The sequence below is a fragment of the Phaenicophaeus curvirostris genome, chromosome 8 (genome assembly GCF_032191515.1).
Source record: "Phaenicophaeus curvirostris isolate KB17595 chromosome 8, BPBGC_Pcur_1.0, whole genome shotgun sequence".
NCBI lineage: Eukaryota > Metazoa > Chordata > Aves > Cuculiformes > Cuculidae > Phaenicophaeus > Phaenicophaeus curvirostris.
Window position 1 is genome coordinate 6,907,699 of NC_091399.1, and position 16,654 is coordinate 6,924,352.

The 16,654-nt window shown below is 48.1% G+C and overlaps 1 protein-coding gene across 1 annotated transcript in view; it reads right to left on the reverse strand.

Annotated features, from left to right (window-relative positions):
* COLGALT2 (collagen beta(1-O)galactosyltransferase 2) overlaps positions 1–11,364 on the reverse strand; it is a 58,072-nt gene extending 46,708 nt beyond the window's left edge. Inside the window, exon 1 of the mRNA XM_069862331.1 lies at positions 11,199–11,364. The gene's annotated coding sequence lies outside the window, so the exon portion shown is untranslated. The remainder of the gene's footprint in view (positions 1–11,198) is intronic.
* Positions 11,365–16,654: the final 5,290 nt, after the last annotated feature.

Below are 16,654 nucleotides of genomic sequence, written 5' to 3' on the forward strand. Positions count from 1 at the left end.
CAAAACCACATTAAGAACCAATGTATTTGTCTTGTGTTAGGAGCAACAGCCTCTCTCATCTATCTGGAAGCCACCTAGAAGTGCCTCCTCGAGCTTTTGTCTCCCAAATACATACTGCAACCTCAAGTCTGATTCCTTCTGGTCACTGTGGTTGATCCAGACCTGGGTGACAAGCATAGCCCTTCAAGCCTCATCTTTCCCCAGACCGTAACCTTAGCGAGGGGACAAACCCAACACTAAACCAGACCACACAACACTGACTCTTTCTTAGCCCTGCAGGCACTACAGAATCTGAAACTCAAAACCCCAAACAAACTTCAGCCTTTACCGGTAACAGTAACCTTGATTTCAGTCAATGTCACAGAATCACACAGGTTGAAAGGAGGTGTGTGTGTGCACAGGAGGGGTGTGTACATAAATAAAACTACCTCTTCTCTCCTAGAAAGGACAGAGGAAAACATCCTTCACACCCCCGTGTGCTTTATTTATGTTACCTTCAGGACTCAAGGTCATCTTGGCAGTATCTCATAACCAGAAAGCTGGAGAAGCTTCAGCAGTCTCCCTGCAGCATCTCAGGACACCAGGTCAGCTTGGCGTCCCCATCCTCCACAGGAGATGGTTTCTGATAACTATCACCCTCTCTTCCTTCATGCAGACACTTGTTTGAGGTTCAGCAGTCCTTGGTGAGACATCTTCCTCCTCACCCATTCTCCAAGTCCCATACCCATTGTGCAATTGCAGAACCACAGACGAGGAGCTTCTTGTGTTGCTGGAGTGCAAAGTTTCCAGCCACTCCTCCCTCTTTGCAACCTGGGATTCAGGATCTTTGTTCTGGAGGTTCTCCCACTCACCCTCCCCAACGGCACACAGCCGATACACCTTCTCCCACCACTCTTTCACCAGCTACCAAGCACCTAAAAAGAAAAGCACACCTTCCCCACGCAAGGCCAAGACCAACACCAACGTAATACTGTATTGATAATACAGCGATACTAAACACACTCTTGGAGAAACCAGTTATAAACCAGGCACTTCAACCCCCCTTTCCCAACCCTCACCAGTAATTCCAGCCAATTCTAGACAAGAATTACAGAGAAATAAACCACAGGCCACCAGTTCCTGAAGACATGATCACTCCTTTTAACCCCTCCATTTGCAGAAATGAGAATCAGTACAGCTTCTGTTCTTTTCCAAAATAATAAAACACCCTTTGTACTACTCATACACTGCCCACCCTGACTTTTCATCTTTCAATATGCCTTCTTTTGTTAGGATTCTTGCTTATTCTAGTGAAGTGACTGGTACATGTAACTTTAAATCTTTTTTGTCGCTGCCTCTATGGGCTATGATGTCAATCACAAATTCTATGAGACTATGAGAACAGACACTATCCATTTAAGAAGAATTTTCAAGAGCAGTAATACACCCCTCCAAAAAACAACTCGAGGGGAGTTAGTAGTGTTAAATACGCAACCCAGCACTGAAACTCCACCAAGCAGTTAAGTGTCAGGATGCTGGGATTTCACACCCCATGGGAACTGGAAACGGGCAACAGCAGCAGGACCTCCATCACTCCTCTCCATGGCCTGCATCGCTGTTGCGACATCTATTTATCTTCTCACACAGAGCTGCAGCTGGGAGAGGGAACTCCCCTAGAAAATCACCTCTCTGCTGGTAGACAGCAAAACGAGGCAGTCAAGGACCACACGCATCAGGGAGAACAGCACCCAGCAGCCTCAGGCTGTGGCAGCGCAGCCAAGGTCAAGGTTACACACACCTGCTCTTTGCTCTGCAGCAAACACAAAACCACAGGGGCTTCTCTCCAGTGAGTTTTTCATCTCACTTAAATGCATTGCTTTATTATTTCAATGTAAAGGTGATGTAAATATCTCTGCAACCTCACATAAACTGCCAAGTGCTGATGATTAAGAGAGAAGAGTCTTGCTGCAAAACCTTGTAAGACGTGTTCCTCTCTGCCTCCTGGATATAAACTATAGGAGCAGAAAAGCTTCCCATAGCTCTTCCTGGTCGTCTAAAGCTCATCCTTCCAAATTTACCTCTTTCTAGGACTTGCCACAAGATGGATTTTGACCGCCGTAGCAACAGAGCTGTACGTGAGTCTGAGCAGGGGAACCTGCTTAAGTTCACTTGGCCCAAGTCTAGTGGGGAATAATTCACAGATTCAAACCAGTAAACAGGCAAGAAAAAAATAAAAGCACTGGAATTTGGCAGTTTAACACCTAAGTTCAAAGGATGAATGCTAGAAAACAGCTTCTTCCTCTAATTTTGCTAGGTACCTCGAAAGGACAAGAATGATTGGAAATACGACAGCCTCAAATTCCTGTTCTACCCCAAAGGCACAAGGCAGTTCCCGTTTTAAGAGCAGCTGTTAAGTGAGTAGCACAACCAAGATTCTGATCTGCTAACTGCAGAGCTAACCACCCATTATCAGCTTTGGGATATAAACCAACACTTCCCAGTTAATGCAATCTAGTTTTTGCCAAAGCAAACTGCAGCCACACATAACTTTCCCTTTGCAGAAGGATCAAAGAGCAAAAATGAGCAAAATATCCTTTTTAGAACCAAGAATAGCCTGTACCCTGTTGAGGTGGGGCATAAATAAAACCTTATTTTTCTTCCTTACAGGAAAAAAAATCTTAAAAACTAAAAATCAGTCCCTCCTGGAGCAGAAAACTCACGCTAAAGTGATTATATGAGCCCTGCCATGGTGCTGCAGTTTACATAGGCTCCAAATATCTTCTGCCTCAGCGTGAAATCCTCATGAGCCCCAGTGCCCAGGGAGACAGCCTCAAACTTAATGCATTTTCTGGTCCGGCTCAAAATCTGCTTATGTCTAAAAGAAGTGCATGATTCCTATCACTGTATACAGACAGAATGAAAGGGAAACAGTAAGAAACCTGCTCACTTCCATAACCTTACGGGCAGCATGGATAACACTGAAGCTGACAGCTCCAATGCCAGTGTTTTAAGAGTCCCTGGAAAAGAAGCAAAGATAGACTTTGGTAAAAAGGTACTCCCATCCCAAACCAAGATTATAATGTTTCATACTGTTTTTCCAAATGCTATAATTATATATTAGTGAGTGGGGAAGATGTATTTACTATGTAAATAATTAGTGAGACAGATCAGCCTCTGTTACTGAATAAGGGGGGCTCATTTCCCAGCACGTCTTATCTCATCTCAAGCAAGCAATCAACTCTCCCAGCAGCAGAAATACTGAAGGAACAAAATTCCAATCCTCTGCAGCGCAGCTCCTTATTGAGTATCTGGTATGAAATGCAGATACTCATTTAGCAGCGCCACATCTATTAAGAAGAGGCTCAACAAGCTACATTACAAAACATTTGGGCGTGGTTTAGTGTTTAATAGGAATGGTTGGACTCGATGATCCTGGGGGTCTTTTCCAACCTGGTGATTCTATGATTCTTTGATTATCACAACCAAAGTGCTTCTCAGACAACTTTGGTGACTAAACTCCATTTGAAAGCATATACCAGTTCCACAGTCAGCTGGGAAAAGTTTAAGATCACCACATATTTACTAGGTCCCCAGTTAACCCTCCAGGAAGAAAACTGGATTCACTCTATAGTAACAAAAATACTCTGGTCCAAGGCCATCAGACAGAAAGACTGAAAGGCACACACACATCAACAAAACCAAGCACTTCAGCGTTTCAAAACTGGATTCAGGCACTGAATGAATCAGATTGTGCAGTTCCATTACTTTTTTAATAGAAAGTCCTTTTTTCTTTACTTATGAGCCTATTAACCCCGTGCCAGTCTGAAAGAGCTGGCCATTTTGGCAAGAGATGGCCAAAAACTCACCTTGTAGAGAATGCTAACAAGTTTTTTGTTCCTTTCTTTGGAATTTTGATGCATATGGGCCCCATTTATCTGTAATCCACCCTTGGCAATGAGCATCATCAATGTACACGATGCTTCACTAAAATAAAGGAAATGAGATGCACATTAATATATTGAAGTAATATTAAGTCTGAGACATCATCCCACAGGAAGGAAATTCCAGGTTCTGACAGACATCTCGGTCCTCTCTGTACCCTGTAACCCCAGAGCACAGAACAACAGTGAGCGCCGGTGAAGGGCAGCTCTGAAAGTTCTGCTCGCCATGTGTACCAGGGAACTGCTTTTAGAGAATCCTGACCCAGTACATGAAGGCTTTCAGTCCCAGGCATTAATACAGTTCACATAAAAGGTCCTCACCACAAGAAGGATGTTGAGGCTCTGGAGCGAGTCCAGAGAAGAGCAACAAAGCTGGTGAAGGGGCTGGAGAACAGGCCTTACAAGGAACAGCTGAGAGAGCTGGGGGTGTTTAGCCTGGAGAAGAGGAGGCTGAGAGGAGACCTCATTGCTCTCTACAACTACCTAAAAGGAGGTTGTGGAGAGGAGGGTGCTGGCCTCTTCTCCCAAGTGACAGGGGACAGGATGAGAGGGAATGGCCTCAAGCTCTGCCAGGGGATGTTTAGGCTGAACATTAGGAAAAATTTTTTCACAGGAAGGGTCATTGGGCACTGGAACAGGCTGCCCAGGGAGGGAGGTGGTTGATTCACCTTCCCTGGAGGTGTTTAAGGGACGGGTAGACAAGGTGCTGAGGGACATGGTTTAGCATTTGATAGGAATGGTTGGACTCGATGATCCGGTGGGTCTCTTCCAACCTGGTCATTCTATGATTCATGCAAATTTGGCTTTATCACAAAAGTCTTCTTCCCAGAAAGTGTCATCAGCCACTGGCAGAGGCTGCCCAGGGAGGTGGTGGAGTCACCATCCCTGGAGGTATTAAAAGATGGGTAGACAAGGTACTCAAGGACATGGTTTAGTGGCAGATAAGAATAGCTGGACTCGATCATCTAGGAGGTCTTTTCCAGTCTAGTGATTCTGTCTGCCACCTTGCAAGACTCACTCCCAGCTGACACCAGTTCCCAAAACACAGCTTGCCTGTGACTATGTTGCTGGAACAAGTTGCCCAGAGGTTGTGGAGTCCACAGAGATATTCAGACGTTGAAATGCAATGGTACCACACAAGCCTGCTCCAGCCAAGCCTCCTCTGAACAGGGGTTGGAACTGGACAGTCTTCAGATGCGCCTTCCAGCCTTTGGTGTTCTAGGACATTCATGCACTGCTCCTGGGACAATCCATTTGGAGAAGCGCTGTGGAAGGGAAGAGGGTTTTGTCCTCGAAATAAGAAGATGACACAGCAGGCGTTGGGCAGGCTACCCCCAGATCAGACCTAACTGATCCCTGCTCCAGATTCACCAGAAGTTAAGGAGCTGAAACAGCTTGTATGCCAGGAATGTACAAGTGAAATTGCCTTTTATTTTTTTAAGGGATAAATTAACTCAATCACTTTACAGCAAATATTGGCTGCAGCTGGTCCTTTGACACACTCCCACAGCTGCCTCCCATTCTTCCCTCCTCCCCCGACACTGGAACAGGCTTTGGAAGATCTGACAGAACACAACCCCGACAGTCTGCAGCCTCGACTGGATAAGGAATCTCAGCCCAGGGCGACAGACAAGCCACGGATCAAGTGAGATCCTGTCCTGGGCAGGAATGAACCCCTTGAGGTGAACCCCCTCACACCTACTTTGTACATATTTAAATATCTCGAAAACGAGTCCTTCCTAATATAAAGAGTGAGGAAAGATGCTCTTCAACGACAAAAGGCATCAGAATCGGGCAATCTGTGAGCGCAGCAGGAAAAATAAAGAAACAACCGCTACCCAGCAAATTGACATTGCACAGCTGATGCTCCTCTGCAGAACTGCAAAGTTTTTAGCTGCAGAGCAGTCTAAGTCTCACCACGCAGACCTCAGTGAGGCACAGCAGCAATTTTCGGCTTCCCTTCAAATGTTTCTACTGAACAATTTCATGATGTCATTTGCTTCAGTTTGCCAAGCCGTAGATGAGGGAGACTGATCCAAAGGCCAAAAAAGAAAGTTATTGGGATGGGATCATTTCTTTAGCCTTCCCTGGTTTTCCATTTCTTACATAAATTTACCACACTTTAGAGTAAAAGCAACCTCAGTAAGAAAGAAGAATCGAGAAATATCAGTTATCTCTGGTCTTCATAAATTCAAGAATCTTGTGGTCCTTTCTTGCCCAGTTTCCCCAGATAGGAAATGGAAGTGCTCTACTTCCATTCTCTCTTTTGGTGTAGTCACTTAAAAACGAGTTCTTTGGAAAAAAGACTATGAAGCCTCCTGCACAACAGGATCATCAGCTTGATGATCTGGGGCCATGTGAGCCCCATCTATGTTATTAAAGCTATATAATAAATAATCCTTAAATGCCTACAGATTTGAACTGGAAACTAAATCCCACAAGTTTAAAAGACAAGCCAAGTGAAATTTTGATTTTGTTTCTAAAACTTAAGTTTTGATATTGTCATGTGGAAATCACAGCACATTTCAATAGATGCAAAACACCAGTGGACAGAAGCAAGAGAGAGAGACGTCAGACTGGAACTTCAGCATTCTTAAGTGATTAATACTGACCACGAAGATTAAAAAGACCTTGTTGCACAAATGGAAACAAGGGCAGAAAACAGCACATTTGGAAGCCAACGCTTCCCAGTGAGTAATAACACCCGTCAAAGTTTCAAATGATCCCTGTACCCCACCAGAAATTATCTTAGGTATTTTTCACATTTAAAGAGCAAATCACAGAAGGATAAGACAGTGCTCAGATAGAGTATCATCTGCTAATTCTAGACTATAATTATTAGAGTTCAGTATTCTACTGATCTCATCAGCTTCTATTTTCAGCTACAATAGTTCTTTTAAGTTGAAACCATTGGCTTGCTGGAGCCAGCGTCACAGTATACCCACTGATCTCTCATCTGGGATTTATTCCAGCTTTCCCCCGATCTCACCTGTGGTTCATGTTATCATTGCTGAAATATAAGCATACTCTAATTTGTAAAGCAGGCACAGATTTTCAAGCACAAAAGCACCTAATCATTGCTTCCAAGCACCAGCTCATTTATGTAGATACTTAATCCCCAGGTGAGTAGAAGACGAAAGCACAGAAGGCCCACAGCTATGAACCAGCAGGTATTTAAAGATGAAATTACAGACAACTCTTCTTTGCTATCCCATCATTTAATCCAAGGGTAAGGAAAGTGAAGCCAGCACGAAACTGCTGAACACAAATGCTTTTACTTTGCCCACTACAGTCAAGATGAACCTGTCTGACCAACAAAACACTCCTCACCTATAGCTGGATGGATCCCAAATAAACAGAGTCAGCATTGCTGATGTTCAAAGCAAGAAAAACCACCTCAAACCACCCACAAGAGGGTTAAGGCACACTGACTACCAACTCATTTTTGTCCAAGGTAAAGCAGAACATTTTTCCCTCCCTTTCAGCTCTCCGACACCAATGCCAATGAAGCAGCAAAACTTCCTAACGTGCCCAAGTCTCCCAACTCAGCTTAGCTGGGTTCACAGCAAGGTGTCACTGATGCAGCCCTGACAAGAGCCCAGCCCATCCTAATAAACATGCCAAGCACAGTCACCCAAGGAGCATGAGGGGAACACGAGCTAAAATCAAGCTGACTTAGATCCAGCAGCCGCATCTTAAGGCTCTAGCATTGCTGGGCATTAGCCTGTTCCTCACAACGTTATGTATTTCTGAGCCAAACGCTGTCTAGGCTTTCCACAAGCACCTGAGGGGAGGGCTGCAACCCCTTCCTCCTTCACAAGAAGGGACAACTGTCATCTCCAGCATGACACAAGCACCAGCCTGAAGAGCAGACAGGGAAGCAGGGTTCTGCCTGCTGAGATGAGGAGCCTTTGCTGTTCCCACCTGCAGGGCCAGCACCAAGGGCTCACAGACAAGGTGAGCAGGGCCAGGACAAAGACCCGAGTGCTGTTTCACAGAAATTCCCACCACTGAGTCATTAACACAATCCTGGGATGACTGGCCTGTGTCCACTCTCCTAGACAAGGATGGCTGGGGTTAGAACAAGCCAGGGACCAGCCCCAGGAGGCAGCTTGGATGCAGCCCTGATTCTTAGAGGGGGAGGAGGAAAGGAAGGAAGCATTTTACCTGAAAGGACATGGGTCACAACGTGCCAGCTGGCCTCCCACCAAATGGGCTGCTCCAGTCATTCGTAGCCAGCAAGTCCAAAGGGAAGAAGGGAGTACAAGACTGCCCAGTGCACATCTTTTGCTCACTACCAGGCTAACAAAGATTGATAATAATTGATATAGGCTACGAAAAGCAAATTCAGTGATACACATTTTTAATTTTCATTCTCAAAACCCACATTCGGGCATTTTGAAATACTGACACACTCAAAAGAAAATTTTGAAGTATAATATAAGCAGCAACGAAGGAATGCAACTCTTTGACGACCACCACTTCACTCTCTACCACACCAAGCTGTCCCACCAACACAGCGGCACAGGGACACCGGCAAATCCTGGGATTTATCTGTTGCAAGGACTCTGTCAGGTACAAAGTCCGAAATGTGAGATGCTTTCAGAAACGGACAGTATTGTTTTATTTCTTCTCAAGAGACGTGCTAGGTACCATCTGTGAGCTCCTTCTTGGGGCATACACTGTGGCCTGAGCACCCCCAGCTCTGACAAAGCTAAAGTCTTGTGGGGGGAGCTTAGGTGAAGCTCTCCAAAGAACCGCTTACTCTTGGTGACAACCCAGAACTTCCATGACATCTTAGTCACTCTCATTTTATAAAGCCTGAGATCTTCAAAAGCAATTTACCCATGCCTCATGACTGTGCAGAATCCTCTTAAAAATGGAGTGATATTCTTAATATTAGCCTATTTTAAGTTATCTTACACTTAATTCAGGAACAAATACTTTCACACAATACTGCAGAGACTTTAAGTGAAGTAAGGATAATGCAAGCAATAGATTAAGAGTTGTAGAGCCAACCAATGCTCTGCAAGACTTAAAAAAACCCCACATTTACTCTGCACTTGTACAGCAAGAGGCATTTCAGGGTCCCCGCCTTGGTGATCAGGTCTGCACTTACAGCTCCCACTACATCTTAAAACCACCAAGCTCGGCTGAGTCTGTAGGTAGGGTCTGCTAATATCTACTATCACACATATCTGATAAGATGAACTCCAATCCAGCAAAATTCCTACAGATTCAATTGAAAGCAGGGTCACAGACCTACACACAGATGAGTCAGGCATTTGCCCACTGCTACACACCAGCTTCTAAGTCCATATTTATGTGACACACTACATTTGGGCTGACACTATGGTCTGCTTCGTGCAACCTAGCTTCAACAGGAACAAAAAAAAAAAAATCAAAAAAAGACAAAGCCATGCACTGATTACACCAGCTACAGCTTTTCTGCAATGACCTGTAGAGCAGCTGAAGACAATCAACAGCTACATTCCTGAAGCACACACAGAAACACTTGACGGTGTCTGCTTATGGACACACCACTATCAGCAATGTGACCTGGTAGGGGTCACCCCCTCACTCATTTATGCCAAGTAAATATTCACTTTCTTGACATTTTCAGTTAACAGGACTCTCCCTGCTGACTTGGTGAACTTTGGATCAGGCCCTATCGCACCTCTTCTTATTTTACACGGTCAGGACACTTAAAAATAAAATGCGGTTTGTGTCTTTCCAAGCAATTCCCATTCCACCTAACATTTATACCAGGTTGAGAGGGAAAGATTTTTCTTTTCCACCCTTATAAATCAAGGCAGACTGACCAGTTCCAACATGGATCTGACGGGGGACACGCCTCAGCTGCACGCTCCCTCCGAGAAGGGGGGGTGATACCAAAAACACAGGCAAATTAAACTCTCTATGGCCCATTTTGGAGTTTTAGAAAGCGAGCATCCTTTATCAGGGCTGGGCAACACGAGGGAGGGATCTCCATCAACCACATGCAGCAAGACAAGAGCTGGGACAGAACAGATTTCCCATTGACGTGCATTTAAATTTTCCCAGAAATCTTATGCATATCCTAGTACTTTCCAAGGACTAATTTTAATGTTATTATGAACTTCACAACAGTCAAAACTTCCTGCTAATTAGAGCTCTGCCTGACCTCACATTTGAGATGGGGAGGGACTGCAAACAGAGGTGGTTTCAGCAGCAGACACCTCTGCTCAGCACAGATCACACCAAACACAAGACGTTCTCACCACCAAAGAACGAACAGTGCCTGGAAAAACAGTGTTTGAAAGAAAACCTGCCCTCAGAGAGATGTTGTCTAACTTTCAAAAGTAATTGTATTTCAAAAAATACAATTACTTACATGAAACTTAACTCTGCTTTAGCTTAAATCAAAAATATTCCGCTTTTTGTAACAGGAACCACTTCTTGTATCAGGGGGGACCAATGTACAGTGCCTGTGCTGTAGGGGAGAAGGCAGACCCCAAATCTTGGTACATGAGCTGCAGGGAGAGAAGGGAGACCCCGACCCACGGTGCCTGAGCTGCAGGAGAGAAGGGAGACCCCAAACCTTGGTGCCTTAGCTGCAGGGGAAACGGGAGACCCCGAATCTTGATAAGTGAGCACGAGGGGAGAGGGGAGACCCCGAACCTCAGTGCCTGAGCTGCAGGGGGAGAAGGGAGACCCCAAATCTTGTTACGCGAGCTGCAGGGGGAGAGGGGAGACCTCAAATCTTGGTACGTGAGCTGCAAGGAGAGGAGACCCCAAATCTTGGTATATGAGCCACAGGGGGAGAGGGGAGACCTCAAATCTTAGTATGCAAGCTGTAGAGAAAAGGGAGAGCCCGAATCTTGATACGTAAGCTGCAAGGAGAGAAGGGAGACCCCAAATCTTGGTACGTGAGCTGTAGGGAGAGAGGGGGGACCCGGAATCTAGGTAAGTGAACTTCAAGGGGAGAAAGGAAACCCTGACCCACGGTGCCTGAGCTGCAGGGAAAAGGGAGACCCCGAATCTTAATAAGTGAGCTGCAAGGGGAGAGGGGAGACCCCGAACCTTGATGCCCGAGCTGCAGGGGGAGAGGGAAGACCCCAAATCTTGGTACGTGAGCTACAAGGGGAAAGAGGAGCCCCCGACCCAGGGTGCCTTGAGCTGCAGGCAACATGGAGCTCCCGCCCCGCCGCTGCCAGAGAGCTCCCCCCGCGCCCGGCCCCGCCGCCAGCCGCCCCCTTTCCCCCCCCGTTCCCCCCCCCCTCCCCCCCGGTGCGGTACCAGAGCGCGATCCTGCCCTTGGGGTAGCGCAGCCGGTCGATGCAGCCCAGGGCGTGCGGCAGCGCCGGCGCCGCGTTGCGGGCGAGCAGGGCAAGCAGCACGGCGGGGGCCCGCAGCGCCGACTCGGGCAGCGGAGCCGGGTCGGGCTCGGGGCTCGGCGGCTCCGGCGGCTCCGGCGGCAGCGTGGCCCCGCAGCCCGGCAGCGGGACGAGGAGGACGAGGAGAACGAGGAGGGGGAGGAAGGCCGGGGGGCGGGGGGCGCGGGGCGCGGCCATGAGGGCAGCGGAGCGGCCGCTCGGCTGCGGCGGCACCGGAGCGCTCGGCACGGCTCGGACCGGCCCGCCTCGGGCTCCCGAAGCTCAGCCCACCGCCTCGGGCTCGGCTCAGCCCTCCTCTGGCTCCGAAAGACTCAGACCCCGCCTCGGGCTTGGCTCGGCTGGGCTTGGCTCAGCCCAGCCCAGCCAAGCCCACCCCACCTCCTCCGGCTCAGCTCAGCCCTCCTCTGGCTCAGAAAGGCACAGCCCACCTCCCCCGGCTCGGCTGGGCACAGCTGGCTCCAACCCAGCTCAGCTCAGCCCAGACGAGCCCAGCTCCTCTGGCTCAGCTTGGCTCAGCTCAACCCTGCCCAGCCTGGCTCATTTCTTCTGGCTCAGCCCAACTCAACTCAACATAGACAAGCCCACCTCCTCTGGCTCAGCTGGACACATCTCACTCCAACTCAACCCAGCTCAGAATGGCTCAGCTTGGCTTGGCTCAGCCCAGCCCAGCTCCTCTGGCTCAACACAGCTCAGACCAACCCCACCCAGCTCAGCTTTGCACAGCTCAGCACAGCCAAGCCCACCTCCTCTGGCTCAGCTCAACACAGTTCAGCCCAGGTCTTCGGGCTTGGCACAGGTCAGCCCAGACCAACTCCTCTGGCTCAGCTGCACACAGCTCAAGCTCACTCCAATCCAACCCAGCTCAGCTCAGCCCAGCTCCTCTCGCTCGGTTCGGCTCGGCTCAGCCCAGCCCAAGTCCTCTGGCTCAGCTCAGCTTGGCTCAGCCCAGCCCAAGTCCTCTGGCTCAGCCCAGCCCAAGTCCTCTGGCTCAGCTCAGCCCAAGTCCTCTGGCTCAGCTCAGCTTGGCTCAGCCCAACTCATCTGGCTCAGCTCGGCTCAGCCCAGCCTGGCTCATTTGCTCTGGCTCAGCCCAGCCCAAGTCCTCTGTCTCAGCTCAGCTTGGCTCAGCTCAGCCCAAGTCCTCTGGCTCAGCTCAGCTTGGCTCAGCCCAACTCATCTGGCTCAGCTCAGCTCAGCCCAGCCTGGCTCATTTGCTCTGGCTCAGCTCAGCACAACTTGGTCCAACCTAACCCAGCTCAGCACAGTACAGCCCACCTCCTCTGGCTCAGCCTAGTTCGGCTCAGCCTAGCCCACCTCCTCTGGCACAGCTCAGCCTGGTTCAGCACAGGACAGCCCAGCCTGGCTTGTCTCACTCAGCCCAGCCATGCTGCAGGCTGCCCAGTGAGGACAAGGTGCAAACCCGCAGTGCTGGGCCAGCCAGGTGTATCCACTAATCCCCCAGGTGGCTCCAGCCTGCACACACCTGGCCAAGGTGGGTCCCAGTAAGTTACAAATCCTCCGTTAATCCACCTGGTTTTAGGTTTGGAAGAGCTGTTGGGCAGTTCCCATCAGAACCTGCCCAGCAAGCGCTGATGCCAATGCAGAGATTTCTGTTTGCCACTTAGGTGAAGATAGAATCATAGAATCGTAGAATCATAGAATAACCAGGTTGGAAGAGACCAACCGGATCATCGAGTCCAACCATTCAAGATGCCACTTAACAGCTCCCAGATCCCACTAAGCCACTCTTAGACTGCATTGAGCCCCCTCAGACCCCACCAAACCACACCCAGGCCCCCTTGAGCCACCCCAGACCCCACTTAACAGCTCAAAGACCTCACTGAGCCCCCCTAGATGCCATTTAACAGCTCCCAGACCCCACTGAGCAGCTCTTAGACTGCACTGAGTGCCCCCAGATCCCACCAAGCCACCCCTAGGCCCCATTGAGCCCCCTCAGATGCCACTTAACAGCTCCCAGATCACACTGAGACCCCCACACCCTGTGAACAGTCCCCTGGCCCCACTGAGCTGGTCTTAGACTGCACTGAACTCCCCCAGATGCCACTTAACAGTTCCCAGATCCTAGTGAAACTCCCAGATGTCTCACCCTCCTCCTTCCCACCCGTTAGGAAACAAAAGTTAATTCACGCTTTTATGTCAAAAGAATTCTGCAGACACCCTGGAATGCCGGTGCGGAGCAGCCTCGTGCACAGTACCCATCCCACACTGCCCGAGGGAGGTGCGGAGTGCGGTCACCCCAGCTGGAAGGTAGCTGGAAGGAAGAAATGTTGCAGCAATTAAAATTATTGGGTCATGTTCTTACAAGGGGCAGAGTATTCACTGCTATCTTAGAAGTTAACAGGATTTAGGCACATTAAACCCTTCCTAATATGAAATCTCTAATGAACTCCAAGGGCCCCATCATGGTATATATGTTTTTTACTGTGAGTGTGTAGTTCCTCCAACCTCAACAGATCCACAGGCAGCGCTGTTGCCTGTGTTGTTGCAAGACTCAGAGGAAGAAACATAGGAATTGAATAATTGTTTGTTAATTATCCATAATCTCATCAGGAATTGTTTGCAGCACATATATAGTTCATGTCTGCAGTGTTCTTTGTTCATAGAACACAATTTATTACCCACATCAAATTATATTGTCCCAGTTTCCTGATCAGATGACTCCCCAAAAAAATGACAAAAAGGAGCATCCTAGGAACACAGTAAATTTCAATAAAGAATTTCCAGAGGTCTAATCATCTACACAAAAATTTGAGAAGTTTCTACAATTTGTAAGCACCTTCCACAACAATTAATGAAAACTTACTCCTGCTTGCCCTTCGCAACACATTTATAATTGTCCTTCTAGAATGATACATTAATGAGGCTTTTCTTTCATGGTTAGTTTGCCACATGTTGCTTTTATGCTTGGATTCACTAACCAAATAGAAGGAGCGGCTTTGTAGTCTGTATGAAGTGATTAGGGTTTTGCAGGAGCCAGCCGATTCCACGAGCACACAAAGCCACTGTTGCCCACGGGACCGCTCACGTTGGGAGGATGGGGAGGAACGCTGCTGAACTCTGCTTGACGTGGAGGGATGGCAGCTGGCTTTTGCCAGCTGCCGGATGCTCAAGCCGGGTCCCAACCCCATTTTTAGGAGGCTATGGAGCAGCTCTCTGAGAAATAGGTACCTTTCGTACCTCCTCTTTGCCATGCCTCCACTGCAGATGCAGGTGCAACAGCACGGGCTGTGTACCGAGTGCTCCCTTCACCTATAACCCAGAGCTAGTAGAACCAAGTTAGAGCAGGGTCAGGGCCAAGCAGGCATTATCTCTTCCCAGAAGCAAGTAGGTCTAGGGAGGCTACTCCCTCTGTACTCAGCACTGTTGAGACCACACCTCAAATCCTGCGTTCAGTTCTGAGCCCCTCACCACAAGAAGGATGTTGAGGCTCTGGAGCGAGTCCAGAGAAGAGCAACGAAGCTGGGGAAGGGGCTGGAGAAGAGGCCTTATGAGAACAGCTGAGAGAGCTGGGGTTGTTTAGCCTGGAGAAGAGGAGGCTGAGGGGAGACCTCACTGCTCTCTACAACTACCTAAATGGAGGTTGTGGAGAGAAGGGTGCTGGCCTCTTCTCCCAAGTGACAGGGGACAGGATGAGAGGGAATGGCCTCAAACTCCACCAGAGGAGGTTTAGGCTGGACATTAGGAAAAATTTTTTCACAGGAAGGGTCATTGGACACTGGAACAGGCTGCCCAGGGAGGGAGGGGGTTGAGTCATTTTCCCTGGAGGTGTTTAAGAGACAGGTGGACGAGGTGCTGAGGGGCATGGTTTAGTGTTTGATAGGAATGGTCCGATGGGTCTCTTCCAACCTGGTGATTCTGTGATTCTATAACAAGTAAGAGCTGGGAGGCAGAGACTGCAAAGCCATGGCTTCATCCTAACAGCAAAGAGAAGTGTAAAGGTGCCATCCAGTTAGGCACCATTGCCACCAGCACGTCAGCAGAAAGCTGAGTGTGCTTTTTAGCCTGCACAGCTCTTGCTGTCCTCAGTGAAACCAAAAATGCCTTCAACTCTTCTCAGACTACACCCTTCTTGTTTTGTGAACAGCATCAAAACCATAACGATTTGCCAGGGGCAATCACAGTGCCTCCAGCAGCATCCCACAAACAGTCATTTTCTATTCAAAATGCCTTTTCCCCCACTCACACAACTCACTTTGCTGGCTGCCTCGTGTTGGTTCACAAAAGAAAAAGCTGGTCCTCACCCTGGAGAGGGGCAGATGCCTGAAACATGAGATCTTTCTTCATGCATGAGAGAAAGGAGTCAACTCAGCTTCATTTCATACATCCAGCCACACAGCAGGGGTGAAAGTTTGGAAAGTTCAGGTCAACAGTTACCCTTACAATTCGTGTCTGTCTTACCCCTATAAATGCATATATCTTTATGTGCATATACAAATAAATCTATATACATTTTTGACTGCTTTATTAATGGCCAAAATTATATCCTGTTTTTTTTATTAAGCCAAGCCCCAATCCTGCTCTGACAGGACAATGTGGTGAAAAAAGTCTAACTTTGAGGAAGAAACAGCTTTTTACAGATGTAAGCCCCACAAAAAGAAATTCAGGCAATTTGTTTCAGCCTCCTCTAAATATCCACACCACGCAAGAACAGTTGAGCTGTGAGAACTGTCTCTGGCAGTGTCACACTCACTCAGTTTGGCAGGCAACAGATTCTCCCAGAGGCAGCTTCCTTCTAATTTAGATGTGTTTCCCATGCAGGAGAAAACAGAGGATCTGTCCTTCTGATAAAGCATATCTCATACATGGACCTACAAGAATCTACAGACAAGTCTATAGCCTTTTCCAAGGGATTCCCTGTTGCCAACTCTTCCACGGAAGTTTCAGAGACTGGATTTTTTTTTTTTTTTCATTCCTTAAAAACTTTTGTGCCTGGGGAGTTGGAGTGCTGGCTAAACCAGTGCTTTTTAAACTGGTAATCCTCCTCAAAATTGCTTAAATAAGATTGGCCTCAAGATGACTTTGTGTGGCTGCCAACCACACACCAGTACACACTCAGTACACACAGATTCATTTTCATCGATGCTTTGTTTACAGGCTTAATCATTATTACTTCATAAGAAGGGTTAAAGACAAAACTGTTCATTTTTCACCAGGCTCTGCACCAATCTAACCATCTTGAGATCCTACCTGGTGTTTCCTCTAATCAGTGTAGCTGTCAGTTTCCAAGGGCAGCCAGATGTTCCTTGCTGTAGCCTGATCCAGAACGTGCACAGCATCCTAGCAAGGGTCTCGCAGCCCCTCACCTGATGTTACAATACGCTCTGTATATCTGTTAAA